Source organism: Arachis ipaensis, chromosome B6, assembly GCF_059453495.1.
Source record: "Arachis ipaensis isolate K30076 ecotype BB chromosome B6, ASM5945349v1, whole genome shotgun sequence".
Taxonomy (NCBI): Eukaryota; Viridiplantae; Streptophyta; class Magnoliopsida; order Fabales; family Fabaceae; genus Arachis; species Arachis ipaensis.
The window spans coordinates 62,845,913-62,860,975 of NC_142441.1; the positions used below are offsets into that span (position 1 = coordinate 62,845,913).

Genomic DNA, 15,063 nt, shown 5'->3' on the forward strand with positions numbered 1-15,063 from the left:
GATGATGAACTCATGTTGGATTTGGTTTAAAATTAATGCAACTTGATGTTGATATTTCTTTCATGATTGATCTTTCTTGCCATTGTTAAGTTCTTGCTTATAATAGTCATGGTTCTCCTTAATTTTAGCAATTTGTGATGTTTACTTTTCTTGCCTACTAGGTGTTTGATAAAATGCTCCCTATAGTTTCTGAGTAGTTCTCTTGACCCTTGGCCTAGGCTAAGGAGATTGAATGATCTTGAGTCCTTGGGTTTTGTTGAATTGGTAATTTTAGAACCCTTGTGGATCAATTTGATAACCATTGACTCTAGCCTACTACTAAGTCAATTAGTAGCCAGGTTGGGACTTATGGATTGATGTTGATCAAGCCATTTGACGTACTCCAAGCCTAGGAGTAAACATTACGTACTTAAGGCTTTAGTGAGTAGACCTAATGAGCTCGGTTCCGCATGATTATCAATGTTTGAATTGTTGGCAAGGATAGTGATCTCAATTACCTAAGTCTTAGCCAAGAGCCCTTTATCCCGCTCATTTTAATTGCTTGTTTATTCTACACGTCTTGCTCATTTTATTGCTCCTTTTATCAACCAAAACCCCCCTTTTACCCCTTCATAGCTAATAATTGACCACTTCATTGCTATCCTCGTGAGACGACACTGAGTCTAAATACTTCGGTAACTTTTCATTGGGGTTTGTACTTGTGACAAAACCATATTCTTAATTTGATTTGAGGATTGACTATTGGTTTGGACTATACTAACAACGGAATTATTTTGTGGAATTCTGAACTGGTATAAATCCTTGTATCAGGAAGTCCTCGTGTTGCACCTTTTTTTTTTCTTTACGTTGTGCTTACCCTCGTTCTTTAAATGACGCTATCTCGAATCAGTTAGCTAAAGCGAGCCTTAATGACTTGACTTTCGACAGCCTCCTACGAGGCCCGTAGGGCTTCGCAGCTCAACTTACCCTTTGTCGCGATACATGCTTATGACGACTGTATGCACATACTTTAATAGGTATGATCATACCAGCACTAATGCACCGGATCCCACCAGAACTCCGTAGTTAAGCGTGCTTGGGCGAGAGTAGTACTAGGATGGGTGACCTCCTTGGAAGTCCTCGTGTTGCACCTCTCTTTTTTTTTTTTACGTCGTGCTTACCCTCGTTCTTTAAACGACGCTATCTTGAATAGTTTAGCTAAACCGAGCCTTAATGACCTGATTTTCGGTAGGCTCCCATGGGCCCCACAAGGTTTCGTAGCTCGACTTACCCTATGTCGCGACACATGCTTATGATAATTGTGTGCAAATACTTTAATAGGTGCGATCATACCAGCAGTAATGCACCAGATCCCATCATAAATCCGCAGTTAACCGTGCTTGGGCGAGAGTAGTACTTGGATGGGTGACCTCCTCGGAAATGGGTTGGATTGGGCCCAAAATTAGCTGCAAAATTGCTGGGGGCGATTTAATTAAAGTGGACCCATGGACAGCATCGGCGCGCACGCATACATGGAGCGTGCGCGCCCATGAGCGCAAAGAAACATATGGAAAAATATATATCATTTTGAGCCCCGGATGTTAGCTTTCCAACGCAACTGAAACCGTCTCATTTGGACCTCTGTAGCTCAAGTTATGGTCGTTTGAGTGCAAAGAGGTCAAGCTTGACAGCTTTACGGTACCTTTATTTCTTCATGAGTTCTCCTACTTTGCAAGCTTTTTCTTCATTCCTTCCATCCAATACTTGCGTTATAAATCTGAAATCACTCAACAAATACATCAAGGCATCGAATGGAATTAAAGTGAATTAAAATCACCAATTTTAGGGCCTAAAAAGCATGTTTTCACATTTATGCACAAATCAAGGGAGAATTGAAAAACCATGCTATTTCATTGAATAAGTGTGGGAAAAGGTGATAAAATCCCCTAAAATAAGCATAAGATAAACCACAAAATCGGGATTTATCAGTGACCTCCTGGGAAGTCCTCGTGTTGTACCTTTTTTTTTTTTACGTCGTGCTTACCCTCGTTCTTTAAACGACGCTATCTCAAATAGTTTAGCTATAGTGAGCCTTAATGAACTGATTTTCGGCAAGCTCCCACGGGACCTGCAGGGCTTCGCAACTCGACTTACCCTACGTCGCAATACATGCTTATGATAATTGTGTGCACATACTTTAATAGGTGCGATCATACCAACACTAATGCACCGGATTCCACCAGAACTCTATAGTTAAGCGTGCTTGGGCGAGAGTGGTACTAGGATGGGTAACCTCCTTGGAAGTCCTCGTGTTGCACCTCTTTTTTTTTATGTCGTGCTTACCCTCGTTCTTTAAACGACGCTATCTCGAATATTTTAGCTAAAGCAAGGCTTAATGACCTGACTTCCGGCAGGCTCTTACGGGGTCCGCAGGGCTTCGCAGCTCAACTTACCCTATGTAGCGATACATGCTTATGACAATTGCATGCGCATACTTTAATAGGTGCGATCATACTAGCACTAATGCACCGGATCCCAGTAGAACTCTGCAGTTAAGCGTGCTTGGGCGAGAGTAGTACTACGATGGGTGACCTCCTGGGAAGTCCTCGTGTTGCACCTCTTTTTTTTCTTACGTGGTTCTTACCCTCGTTCTTTAAACGACACTATCTCGAATAGTTTAGCTAAAGCGAGCCTTAATGGCCTGACTTTCGGCAGGCTCTTACGGGGCCCACAGGGTTTCGCAGCTCGACTTACCCTATGTAGCGATACATGCTTATGATAATTTTGTGCACATACTTTAATAGGTGTGATCATACCAGCACTAATGCACCGGATCCCACCAGAACTCCGTAGTTAAGCGTGCTTGGGCTAGAGTAGTACTAGGATGGGTGACCTCCTGGGAAGTCCTCGTGTTGTACCTTTTTTTTTTACGTCGGGCTTACCTTAGTTTTTTAAACGACGCTATCTCGAATAGTTTAGCTACAGTGAGCCTTAATGAACTGATTTTCGGCAAGCTCCCACGGGCCCTGCAGGGCGTCGCAGCTCGACATACCCTACGTCGCGATACATGCTTATGATAATTGTGTGCACATACTTTTACTAGGTGCGATCATACCAACACTAATGCACCGGATCCCACCAGAACTCCGTAGTTAAGCGTGCTTGGGCGAGAGTGGTACTAGGATGGGTGACCTCTTGGGAAGTCCTCGTGTTGCACCTCTTTTTTTTTTTATGTCGTGCTTACCCTCGTTCTTTAAACGACGATATCTCGAATATTTTAGTTAAAGCGAGGCTTAACGACCTGACTTCCGGTAGGCTCCTACGGGGCTCGCAAGGCTTCGCAGCTCGACTTACCCTATGTAGCGATACATGCTTACCACAATTGCATGCGCATACTTTAATAGGTGCGATCATACTAGCACTAATGCACTGGATCCCAGTAGAACTCTGCAGTTAAGCATGCTTGGGAGAGAGTAGTACTATGATGGGAGACCTCCTGGGAAGTCCTCGTGTTGCACCTCTTTTTTTTTTTTCGTGGTTCTTACCCTCGTTCTTTAAACGACACTATCTCGAATAGTTTAGCTAAAGCGAGCCTTAATGACCTGACTTTCGGCAGGCTCTTACGGGGCCCGTAGGGTTTCGCAGCTCGACATACCCTATGTAGCGATACATGCTTATGATAATTGTGTGCACATATTTTCATAGGTGTGATCATACCAGCAGTAATGCACCGGATCCCACCAGAACTCCGTAGTTAAGCGTGCTTGGACTAGAGTAGTACTAGAATGGGTGACCTCCTGGGAAGTCCTCATGTTGTGCCTTTTTTTTTTACGTCTTGCTTACCCTCGTTCTTTAAATGATGCTATCTCGAATAGTTTAGCTATAGTGAGCCTTAATGAACTGATTTTCAGCAAGCTCCCACGGGCACTGCAGGGCTTCGCAGCTCGACTTACCCTACGCCGCGATACATGCATATGGTAACTGTGTGCACATACTTTAATAGGTGCGATCATACCAACACTAATGCACCGGATCCCATCAGAACTCTGTAGTTAAGCGCGCTTGGGCGAGAGTGGTACTAGGATGGGTGACCTCCTAGGAAGTCCTCGTGTTGCACCTCTTTTTTTTACGTCGTGCTTACCCTCGTTCTTTAAACGACGCTATCTCGAATAGTTTAGCTAAAGCGAGCCTTAATGACCTGACTTTCGGCAGGCTCCTACGGGGCCTGCAGGGCTTCACAGCTCGACTTACCCTATGTAGCGATACTTTAATAGGTGCGATCATACCTGCACTAATGCATCGGATCCCATCAGAACTCTGCAGCTAAGCGTGCTTTCGCGAGAGTAGTACTACGATCGGTGACCTCCTGGGAAGTCCTCGTGTTGCACCTCTTTCTTTTTTTTTACGTCGTGCTTATCCTAGTTCTTTAAACGACGCTATCTCAAATTGTTTAGCTAAAGCGAGCCTTAATGACCTGGCTTTCGGCAGGGACCTACGAGGCCCGCAGGGCTTCGCAGCTCGATTTACCCTATGTAGCGATACATGCTTATGATAATTGTGTGCACATACATTAATTGGTGTGATCATACCAGCACTAATGCACCGGATCCCACCAGAACTCTGTAGTTAAACGTGCTTAGGCGAGAGTAGTACTAGGATGGGTTACCTCCAGCGAAGTCCTCGTGTTGTACCTTTTTTTTTACGTTGTGCTTACCCTCGTTCTTTAAACGACGCTATCTCGAATAGTTTAGCTAAAGAGAGCCTTAATGACCTGACTTTCGGTAAGGTCCTACGAGACCCGCAGGGTTTCGCAGCTCGACTTACCCTATGTAGCGATACATGCTTATGATAATTGTGTGCACATACATTAATTGGTGTGATCATACCAGCACTAATGCACCGGATCCCACCAGAACTCCATAGTTAAATGTGCTTAGGCGAGAGTAGTACTAGGATGGGTTACCTCCAGGGAAGTCCTCGTGTTGTACCCTATTTTTTTTTATGTCATGCTTACCCTCGTTCTTTAAACGACGCTATCTCGAATAGTTTAGCTAAAGAGAGCCTTAATGACCTGACTTTCGGCAAGGTCCTACGAGACCCGCAGGGTTTCGCAGCTCGACTTACCCTATGTAGCGATACATGCTTATGATAATTGTGTGCACATACATTAATTGGTGTGATCATACCAGCACTAATGCACCAGATCCCACCAGAACTCCGTAGTTAAATGTGCTTAGGCGAGAGTAGAACTAGGATTGGTTACCTCCAGGGAATTCTTCGTGTTGTACCTTTTTTTTTACGTCGTGCTTACCCTCGTTCTTTAAACGACGCTATCTCGAATAGTTTAGCTAAAGCGAGCCTTAATGACCTGATTTTCTGCAGGGTCCTACGAGGCCCGCAGGGTTTCGCAGCTCGACTTACCCTATGTAGCGATACATGCTTATGATAATTGTGTGCACATACATTAATTGGTGTGATCATACCAGCACTAATGCACCGGATCCTACCAGAACGCCGTAGTTAAACGTGCTTAGGCGAGAGTAGTACTAGGATGGGTTACCTCCAGGGAAGTCCTCGTGTTTGATGAGCGGATATTTTATACGCTTTTTGGGGTTAATTTCATATAGTTTTTAGTATGATTTGGTTAGTTTTTAGTATATTTTCATTAGTTTTTAGGTAAAATTCATATTTCTGGACTTTACTATGAGTTTGTGTGTTTTTCTGTAAAAGGACTGCTGATGCTGTTGGATTCTGACCTCTCAACACTTGGAATGGATTTTCTGGACCTACAAGAGTCCAATTGGCGCGCTTCAAATTGCGTTGGAAAGTAGACATTCAGGGCTTTCCAAAAATATATAATAGTCCATACTTTGCTCAAGGATAGATGACATAAACTGGCGTTCAACGCCAGTTCCATGTTGCAGTCTGGCGTCCAGCGCCAGAAACAGATTACAAGTTGGAGTTCAACGCCAGAAACAGCTTACAACCTGGCGTTGAACGCCCAAAACAGCCCAGTAACATGAGAAGCTTAAGTCTTAGCCCCAGCAAACACCAAGTGGGCCCCAGAAGTGGATTTCTGCACTATCTATCATAGTTCACTCATTTTCTGTAAACCTAGGTTACTAGTTTAGTATTTAAACAACTTTTATAGATTTATTTTGTACCTCATGACATTTTAGATCTGAACTTTGTAATCTCTGACGACATGAGTCTCTAAACTCCATTGTTGAGGGTGAGGAGCTCTGCTGTGTTTCGATGAATTAATGCAATTATTTCTGTTTTCCATTCAAACATGCGTGTTCCAATCTAAGATATTCATTCACGCTTAATTATAGAGAAGGTGATGATCCGTGACACTCATCACCTTCCTCAATCCATGAACGTGTGTCTGACAACCACCTATGTTCTACATCAGATTGAATGAGTATCTCTTAGATTCCTTAATCAAAATCTTTGTGGTATAAGCTAGATTGATGGCAACATCCATGAGAATCTGGAAAGTCTAAACCTTGTCTGTGGTATTCTGAGTAGGATTCTGGGATTAGATGGCTGTGACGAGCTTCAAACTCGCGAGTGTTGGGCATAACGACAGACGCAAAAGGATCAATGGATCCTATTCCAGCATGAGTGGGAACCGACAGATGATTAGCCGTGTAGTGACAGCGCACGTGGACCCTTTTCACTGAGAGGACGGATGGTAGCAATTGACAACGGTGATCCACCAACACACAGCTTGCCATGGAAGGAACTTTGCACTTTTGCATGCATGAGGGAAGAGGAATACAAGAGAAAAGTTGAAATTCAGAAGATAAAGCATCTCCAAAACCCCAACATATTCTCCATTACTGCATAACAAGTAACCAAAAACTTCATGCTCTCTTTTTCATTTGCAAGTCAACTGATAACCACAAATTAATATCCTGACTAAGAGTTGCAAGATAACCATAGCTTGCTTCAAACCAACAATCTCCGTGGGATCGACCCTTACTCACATAAGGTATTACTTGGACGACCCAGTGCACTTGCTGGTTAGTGGTACGAGTTGTGAAAAGTGTGATTCACAATTCGTGCACCAAGTTTTTGGCGCCGTTGCCGGGGATTGTTCGAGTTTGGACAACTGACGGTTTATTTTTTTGCTTAGATTAGGAAAAATTTTTTCTTTTAAAATCCTTATTTTCTCTTTTTAAATTTTTTCGAAAATTTTATAAACTGATAATTGAGTTTTTCTGTTTGATCTTTAGTTTTTCTTGTTCTGTTTCTTTTCTTTTTTTTCTTGTGCCTTTTCAAAACTTTAGTTTTCGAAAAAAATTTTTATTCTTATTTATTTAAAACTACTTCTTCAAAACAAGTGTTACATTTACTGCCCAATAGGCTAGAGCGTTGGTCTATGTTCTTGGTAATTGGGTATCTTCTTTTTAAATTATTTTTTTTTTCAAAAATAATTTTTCTATTAAATCTTGTGCCAAACTTTAAGTTTGGTCTTTTCTTGTTGATTTTTCTTTGGTTTTCAAAAATTTTATTTTGGTTTTCAAAAAATTTTAAGTTTGGTGTTCTACCTTCATGTTCTTGTTATTCTTGTGACTCTTCGAGGTGTTCTTGAGTCTTCCTTGTGTTTTAATCTTAAAATTTTTAAGTTTGGTGTCCCTTGGTGTTTTCCCTCCAAAATTTTCGAAAACAAGGAGCATTAGATCTAAAAATTTTAAGTTGTGTGTCTTTTATGTATTTTTCTCTTTCATCATAAAATTCAAAAATAAAAAAAAAATCTTTTCTTCATTCCACTCATAATTTTCGAAAAATTAGCATTAAATTAGTCATCAAATTTAAAAATCATTTCTTTTTCAAATCATATCTTTTCCAATCAAATCCTGTCAATCATATCTTTTTCAAAACTTCCTAACAATATTTTTTTTCTTTTTCTCTCTCTTCATTTTTCGAAAATCTTTACCCATTTTTATTTATTTTATTTTAATTTATTTTCTAAATAAATAAATAAATAAATAAATATGTTTTTTTCTCTATTTTACATCATCTCCCTTTCTCCATCATGGATCTAAGTGGAAATGAACAGTCCAGAAGGACTCTGGGGTCATATGCTAACCCCACTACTGCTTTATATAGGAGTAGTATCAGTATACCCTCCATTGGCCGAATTCAAAGAGAGACTACAAGATACAAGAATGGCTAATATAAATATGGAAGTACAATTAAAGCAAACAAAGCAGCAGCTGTCAAAACAAATAACAGAATAGTGCCAAGCAGTTCAAATGAGAAGTGGAAAAACATTAGATGCCCCACCTCAAGGTAGCAGCAATCCAAGAAATGAGCAAACCACCCAAAATCCATCTGAGGACAGTAAGATCCCAGAGAGGAATAATTCTGGCAATCAAACGCCAGAAATTGGGTGAAAAGCTGGCGTTAAACGCCCAAATCATGCTCAATCCTGGCGTTCAACGCCAGAAATAAGCAAGGAATTAGCGTTGAACACCCAAAAGAAGCACAGTTCTGGCGTTCAAACACCAGGAACAAGTAAGGAGTTGGCGTCCAACGCCCCTCCAGCTTCTGACTCTGGCAATCAAAGTCCTGTGAGGGATCAGACACACACCAGTGCTGATAACAACCCCTCTAAAAAGGCTTCTCCAACCACCTCTGTAGGGAGTAAACCTGCAGGAACTAAGGTTGAGGAATACAAAGCCAAGATGCCTTATCCTCAAAAACTCCACAAAGAGGAGCAGGATAAGCAATTTGCTCGCTTTGCAGACTATCTTCGGACTCTTGAAATAAAGATTCCGTTTGTAGAGGCACTTGAGCAAATACCTTCTTATGCCAAGTTCATGAAAGAGATCTTGAGTCATAAGAAGGATTGGAGAGAAACTGAAAGAGTTTTCCTCACTGAAGAATGTAGTGCAGTCATTTTGAAAAGCTTCCCAGAAAAGCTTAAGGATCCCGAGAGCTTTCTAATACCATGCACACTAGAGGGTAATTGCACCAAGACAACTTTATGTGATCTTGGAGCAAGCATCAATCTAATACCTGCATCCACTATCAGAAAGCTTGGTTTAACTGAAGAAGTCAAACCAACCCGGATATGTATCCAACTTGCTGATGGCTCCATTAAATGCCCATCAGGCGTGATTGAGGACATGATTGTCAGGGTTGGGCCATTCGCCTTTCCCACTGACTTTGTAGTGCTGGAAATGGAGGAACACAAGAGTGCTACTCTCATCCTAAGAAGACCTTTCCTAGCAACTGGACGAACTCTCATTGATGTCCAAAAGGGGGAAGTCACCCTGAGAGTCAATGAAGATGAGTTTAAGTTGAATGCTGTCAATGCCATGCAGCATCCAGACACACCAAAAGATTGCATGAAAGTTGATCTTATTGACTCTTATCGAAGATATCTTTAAAGATGTTCAGTCTGATCTTGAGGATTCAGAGGAATTGAAAGGGCCTCCAAAATTTCCTCAGGACGCGTAAAAACCTCCTAAACCCGAGCTCAAACCATTACCACAATCCCTGAAATATGCATTTCTGGGAGAAGGTGACACTTTTCCAGTGATCATAAGCTCTGCTTTAAATCCACAGGAAGAGGAAGCACTAATTCAAGTGCTAAGGACACACAAGACAGCTCTTGGGTGGTCCATAGGTGACCTTAAGGGCATAAGCCCAGCTAGATGCATGCACAAGATCTTATTGGAGGACAATGATAAGCCAGTGGTTCAACCACAGAGGCGGTTAAATCCAGCCATGAAGGAAGTGGTGCAGAAAGAGGTCACCAAATTACTGGAGGCTGGGATTATTTATCCTATTTCTGATAGCCCCTGGGTGAGCCCTGTCCAAGTTGTCCCCAAAAAGGGAGGCATGACAGTGGTTCATAATGAAAAAAATGAACTGGTTCCTACAAGAACAGTTACAGGGTGGTGCATGTGTATTGACTATAGAAGGCTGAATACAGCCACCAGAAAGGATCATTTTCCTTTACCATTCATAGACCAGATGCTAGAAAGACTAGCAGGTCATGATTATTACTGTTTTTTGGATGGCTATTCAGGCTACAACCAAATTGCAGTAGATCCCCAGGATCAAGAGAAAATAGCATTCACATGTCCATCTGGAGTGTTTGCTTACAAAAGGATGCCATTTGGGCTGTGTAATGCGCCTGCAACCTTTCAGAGATGCATGCTCTCTATTTTCTCTGATATGGTGGAAAAATTTCTGGAAGTCTTCATGGATGACTTCTCAGTATATGGAGACTCATTCAGCTCCTGTCTTGATCACCTGACATTGGTTTTGAAAAGATGCCAAGAGACCAACCTGGTTTTAAACTGGGAAAGATGTCACTTTATGGTGACTGAAGGGATAGTCCTTGGACATAAAATTTCAAACAAGGGAATAGAAGTGGATCAAGCTAAAATAGAAGTAATTGAAAAATTACCACCACCTGCCAATGTTAAGGCAATCAGAAGCTTTTTGGGGCATGCAGGATTCTATAGGAGGTTTATAAAGGATTTTTCAAAAATCGCAAAACCTCTAAGCAACCTGCTAGTTGCTGACACGCCATTTGTGTTTGACACAGAGTGCCTGCAGGCGTTTCAAACTCTGAAAGCTAAGCTGGTCACAGCACCAGTTATCTCTGCACCAGACTGGACATTACCATTCGAATTAATGTGTGATGCCAGTGATCATGCCATTGGTGCAGTACTGGGGCAGAGGCATGAAAAGCTTCTGCATGTCATTTATTATGCTATCCGTGTTTTAAATGATGCCCAGAAAAATTACACAACCACAGAAAAGGAATTACTTGCAGTGGTCTATGCCATTGACAAGTTTAGATCATACTTAGTAGGATCAAAAGTGATTGTGTACACTGACCATGCTGCTCTTAAACATCTACTCACAAAGCAGGATTCAAAACCCAGGCTCATAAGATGGGTGTTGCTTCTGCAAGAGTTTGATATAGAAATAAGAGACAGAAAAGGAACAGAGAACCAAGTGGCTGATCATCTGTCCCGGATAGAGCCAGTAGAAGGGACGTCCTTCCCCTCTCTTGAAATCTCTGAGACCTTTTCGGATGAGCATTTGTTTGCCATTCAGGAAACACCATGGTTTGCAGACTGATGAGAGAACTTTTGCGTGGTCTAGAAATTTACGGATAAATCCTTGTTGCAAGTATAGTTTCTAAACCTTCAAAAGTCCTTTCATACAAATATTTTGGTTGTCACAAGTAACAAACCCCTTTGAAATTGATAACCGAGTATTCAAACCTCGGGTCATCTTCTCAAAGAATTGCAGGGAGGTATGTTCTTATTATTGGTTATGAGTTTGTAAATTGGGGTTTTGGAAGTAAGGAGGGAATATGTTATATGACAAGTAAAATGAAATAATAATAATAAAATCTCTTGGCAAGGTATAAGAATTGGAATTCCTATCCTAGTTATCGTTATCAAGTGTGAAGAGAATTGGGTTTTAATCCCACTTGGTCAGCCTTTATTAAACAAAGGAATGTTAAGTGGACTGATTAGCTTGATTCTCAAGTCCTAGTCAACTCCTGTGGAGAGACTAGTGTTAGAGCAATCCTAGCTAAAGCAAAATCTGCCAATTTCAATCACTTGCTGTGTTTGATAACTCAAGTACTACCAATCACTTGACCAAAGCCAAAAGGGAGAAAAATATCTAAATTAAATTAAAAGCATCAATATAAGCAAAGCAATCTTAAATCTGAAAATACCTCGAATTGCATTAACAAAAGGAATTAAATCTGGCATAGATGTTCATAAATTAAATTGAGAAAATAAATAAAAATAAAAAACCTGGGATTGAGAGTCACTCCTAAAACTAAGAAATCCTAAATCCTAATCCTAAGAGACAGGAGAGAACCTCTCTCTCTAAAAACTACATCTACTCCTAAAATTGTGAATATGAGAGCCTCCTCATGAATGGATGTATTCCCCCACTTTATAACCTCTAATCTGTGTTTTCTGGGCTGCAAACTGGGTCAAAAACAGCCCAGAAATCGCTGGAGAAGAATTCAAACACGCTGATTTCCGTCACTGCGACGCAGCCGCATGGATCACGCGGTCGCGTCACCTAGCGTGAGGGAAATTATATAATATTATATATCAAATCGAAGCTCCGGACGTTAGCTTTCTAATGCAACTGGAACCGCGTCATTTGGACCTTTGTAGCTAAAGTTATAGCCATTTGAGTGCGAAGAGGTCAGTCTGGACAGCTTAGCAGTTTCTCCAATCTTCTTGTATTCCTTCCACTTTTGCATGCTTCCTTTCTATCCTCTGAGCCATTCCTGCCCTGTAATCTCTGAAATCACTTAACACACATATCAAGGCATCTAATGGTGATAAGAGAGGATTAATAATGAGCAAATATAAGATCAAAGAAGCATGTTTTCAATCAAAGCACATAATTAGGAAGGCAAATGTAAAACCATGCAAATAGTATGAATAAGTGGGTAAAGAGTAGATAAAAACCACTCAATTGAGCACAAGATAAACCATAAAATAGTGGTTTATCACAGACATTGCAAACTATAAAGCTGCAAGGTTCATACCCAAGGAGTACAGCAGGCAACAAAAGAAAAAATTAATTACTGATGCAAAGTACTACTTGTGGGATGAACCCTATCTCTTTAAGAGATGTGCAGACGGAATAATCCATAGGTGTGTGCCTAGAGAAGAAGCACAGAGGATCCTATGGCATTTCCATGAATCACAATATGGAGGCCATTTCGGAGGTGAGCGAACAGCCACCAAGGTCCTCCAATGTGGCTTCTACTGGCCTACCCTATATAGAGATTCCCGAGAGTTTGTACGTAACTGTGACAGCTGCCAAAGAGCTGGTAATCTGCCTCATGGTTATGCCATGCCTCAACAAGGGATCTTGGAGATTGAGTTGTTTGATGTATGGGGAATCGACTTCATGGGACATTTCCCACCATCATACTCAAACACTTATATTCTGGTGGCAGTTGATTATGTATCAAAATGGGTAGAGGCCATTACCACACCCACTAATGATACTAAGATAGTGCTGAAGTTCCTCCAGAAACATATCTTCATCAGGTTTGGTGTCCATGGAGTACCAATCAGTGATGGGGGCACTCACTTCTGCAACAAACAGCTTTACTCTGCCATGGTCCGGTATGGGATTAGCCACAAGGTGCCACTCCATATCATCTACAGACAAATGGGCAAGCTGAAGTTTCTAATAGAGAACTAAAAAGAATCCTGGAACGGACTGTAAGTACCTGTAGAAAGGATTGGGCAAGAGGCTTGGATGATGCTCTGTGGGCTTACAGAACAGAATTCAAAACTCCTATAGGGACCTCTCCATACCAGCTTGTATATGGTAAGGCCTGTCATCTGCCCGTGGAACTGGAACATAAGGCCTACTGGGCAACCAAATTCCTGAACTTTGATGCCAAATTAGCTGGAGAAAAAAGATTGCTCCAGCTAAATGAGCTAGAGGAATTTAGACTCACTGCTTTCGAAAATGCCAAGCTTTATAAGGAAAAATCAAAAAGATGGCATGACAGAAAGTTGTCATCAAGAGTCTTTGAACCCGGACAAAAGGTTTTGCTGTTTAACTCTAGGCTCAGGCTATTTCCTGGGAAACTGAAATCCCGGTGGAGGGGACCATATGTGATTACAAGTGTATCACCATATGGTTATGTGGAACTTCAAGACATTGATTCTGATAAGAAGTTCATTGTTAATGGATAGAGAATCAAACACTATCTTGAAGGTAATGTTGAGCAAGAGTGCTCAAGGCTGAGGCTAGATTAAAAGCTCAGCAAGGTCCAGCTAAAGACAATAAAGAAGTGCTTGCTGGGAGGCAACCCAGCCATTGAGAAAACTTTTTCTGTTGTTTTGCCCTATTCGTGATTTTATTTGTTTATATAAAGTTCACTATTAATAAGGCAAGAAGTCAATTGCATAGGTTCACAGGGTTACAGAAGGATTCAGCAATCAAAACAGAGAAAAAGAGCTCACTGGCAAGAAAACGCCAGTAAGAGGCACAACTGGGCATTAAACGCCCAAAAGGAGCATCTACTGGGCGTTTAACGCCAGTAATGATAGCCATCTGGGCGTTAAACGCCAGAAAGAAGCAGCTTCTGGGTGTTTAACACCAGATTGACAGCATCCTGGGCGTTCAAAAAAACGCCCAGTGACAAAGGAGTTCCTGGCATTCAACGCCAGAAAGAAGCAACAGCTGGGCGATGAACGCCCAGGAGAAGCAGCATTCGGGTGTTAAACGCCCAAAACATGCAGCATTTGGCCGTTTAACACTAGGATGGTGGGGAGGAGGTAAATTCGTTTTTATTTCACATTTTTTTTAATTTTCATGTTTCAATTCATGATTTCTTACATAAACATGTTACAAACCCTAATTTCTAAAAACCCTAATTTCTAAGAACCCTACTTTAAAAATATCAAATGTATCTTAATCCATAAACCCAAATTCTTTTTCAATCCAATCCAACTCTTTTTCAAATTTTCCAAAACAAATCTATCTCTTTTCCTTCTAAAATCTTTTCAACTTATCAATATCTTTTTCAAATCTCCACATTATCTTTTTCAAAATCCAAATTTATCCTTTTCAAATATCTTTCATATCTTTTCAATTTTAAATCACATCTTTTCATATCATACCTATTTTTTATAAATCATATCTTCTATCTTATCTTTTTTTTTATAAAAAAAATTTGAAAACCCACCCCCCCATCCCTTTTAAATCCACATTCGGCCTCCCTCCTCTCATCCACCATTCGACACTAGATCTCCTTCTATCCCTCTCCTTTCTTTTCTTTTGCTTGAGGACAAGCAAACCTCTAAGTTTGGTGTGTTTATCCGTGATCACTAAACTATACCCACTAAGATCATGGCTCCTAAAGGAAAACAACCCACTCCAAGAGGCAAGAAAGAGAGTATTCCAAAACCACTTTGGAATCAAGGGAAGTTCTTAACAAAAGAACATTCAGACCATTACTACAAAATAATGGGTCTAAGATCATCCTGGAAGTCAGGTTCGATCTGAAAGAAGATGAATATCTGGAGATCCAAGAGCAGATTC

At 41.0% G+C, this 15,063-nt stretch overlaps 3 non-coding genes and 8 pseudogenes across 3 annotated transcripts; all 11 read left to right on the top strand.

The window, feature by feature from the left end:
* Positions 1-1,014: 1,014 nt before the first annotated feature.
* On the top strand, positions 1,015-1,133 carry LOC148555832 (5S ribosomal RNA; annotated as a pseudogene).
* A 1,048-nt stretch (positions 1,134-2,181) lies between these two features.
* LOC148555833 (5S ribosomal RNA) lies at positions 2,182-2,300 on the top strand (annotated as a pseudogene).
* A 180-nt stretch (positions 2,301-2,480) lies between these two features.
* LOC148555834 (5S ribosomal RNA) lies at positions 2,481-2,599 on the top strand. The gene has a single exon (XR_015891579.1). It is a non-coding gene; the product is annotated as a 5S ribosomal RNA (ribosomal RNA).
* A 182-nt stretch (positions 2,600-2,781) lies between these two features.
* Positions 2,782-2,900, top strand: LOC148555835 (5S ribosomal RNA). The gene has a single exon (XR_015891781.1). It is a non-coding gene; the product is annotated as a 5S ribosomal RNA (ribosomal RNA).
* A 180-nt stretch (positions 2,901-3,080) lies between these two features.
* On the top strand, positions 3,081-3,199 carry LOC148555836 (5S ribosomal RNA). Its single transcript, XR_015891525.1, has one exon. It is a non-coding gene; the product is annotated as a 5S ribosomal RNA (ribosomal RNA).
* Positions 3,200-3,381: 182 nt separating this feature from the next.
* LOC148555837 (5S ribosomal RNA) lies at positions 3,382-3,500 on the top strand (annotated as a pseudogene).
* A 182-nt stretch (positions 3,501-3,682) lies between these two features.
* LOC148555838 (5S ribosomal RNA) lies at positions 3,683-3,801 on the top strand (annotated as a pseudogene).
* A 179-nt stretch (positions 3,802-3,980) lies between these two features.
* On the top strand, positions 3,981-4,099 carry LOC148555839 (5S ribosomal RNA; annotated as a pseudogene).
* A 152-nt stretch (positions 4,100-4,251) lies between these two features.
* Positions 4,252-4,370, top strand: LOC148555840 (5S ribosomal RNA; annotated as a pseudogene).
* A 184-nt stretch (positions 4,371-4,554) lies between these two features.
* LOC148555841 (5S ribosomal RNA) lies at positions 4,555-4,673 on the top strand (annotated as a pseudogene).
* Positions 4,674-4,851: 178 nt separating this feature from the next.
* Positions 4,852-4,970, top strand: LOC148555842 (5S ribosomal RNA; annotated as a pseudogene).
* Positions 4,971-15,063: the final 10,093 nt, after the last annotated feature.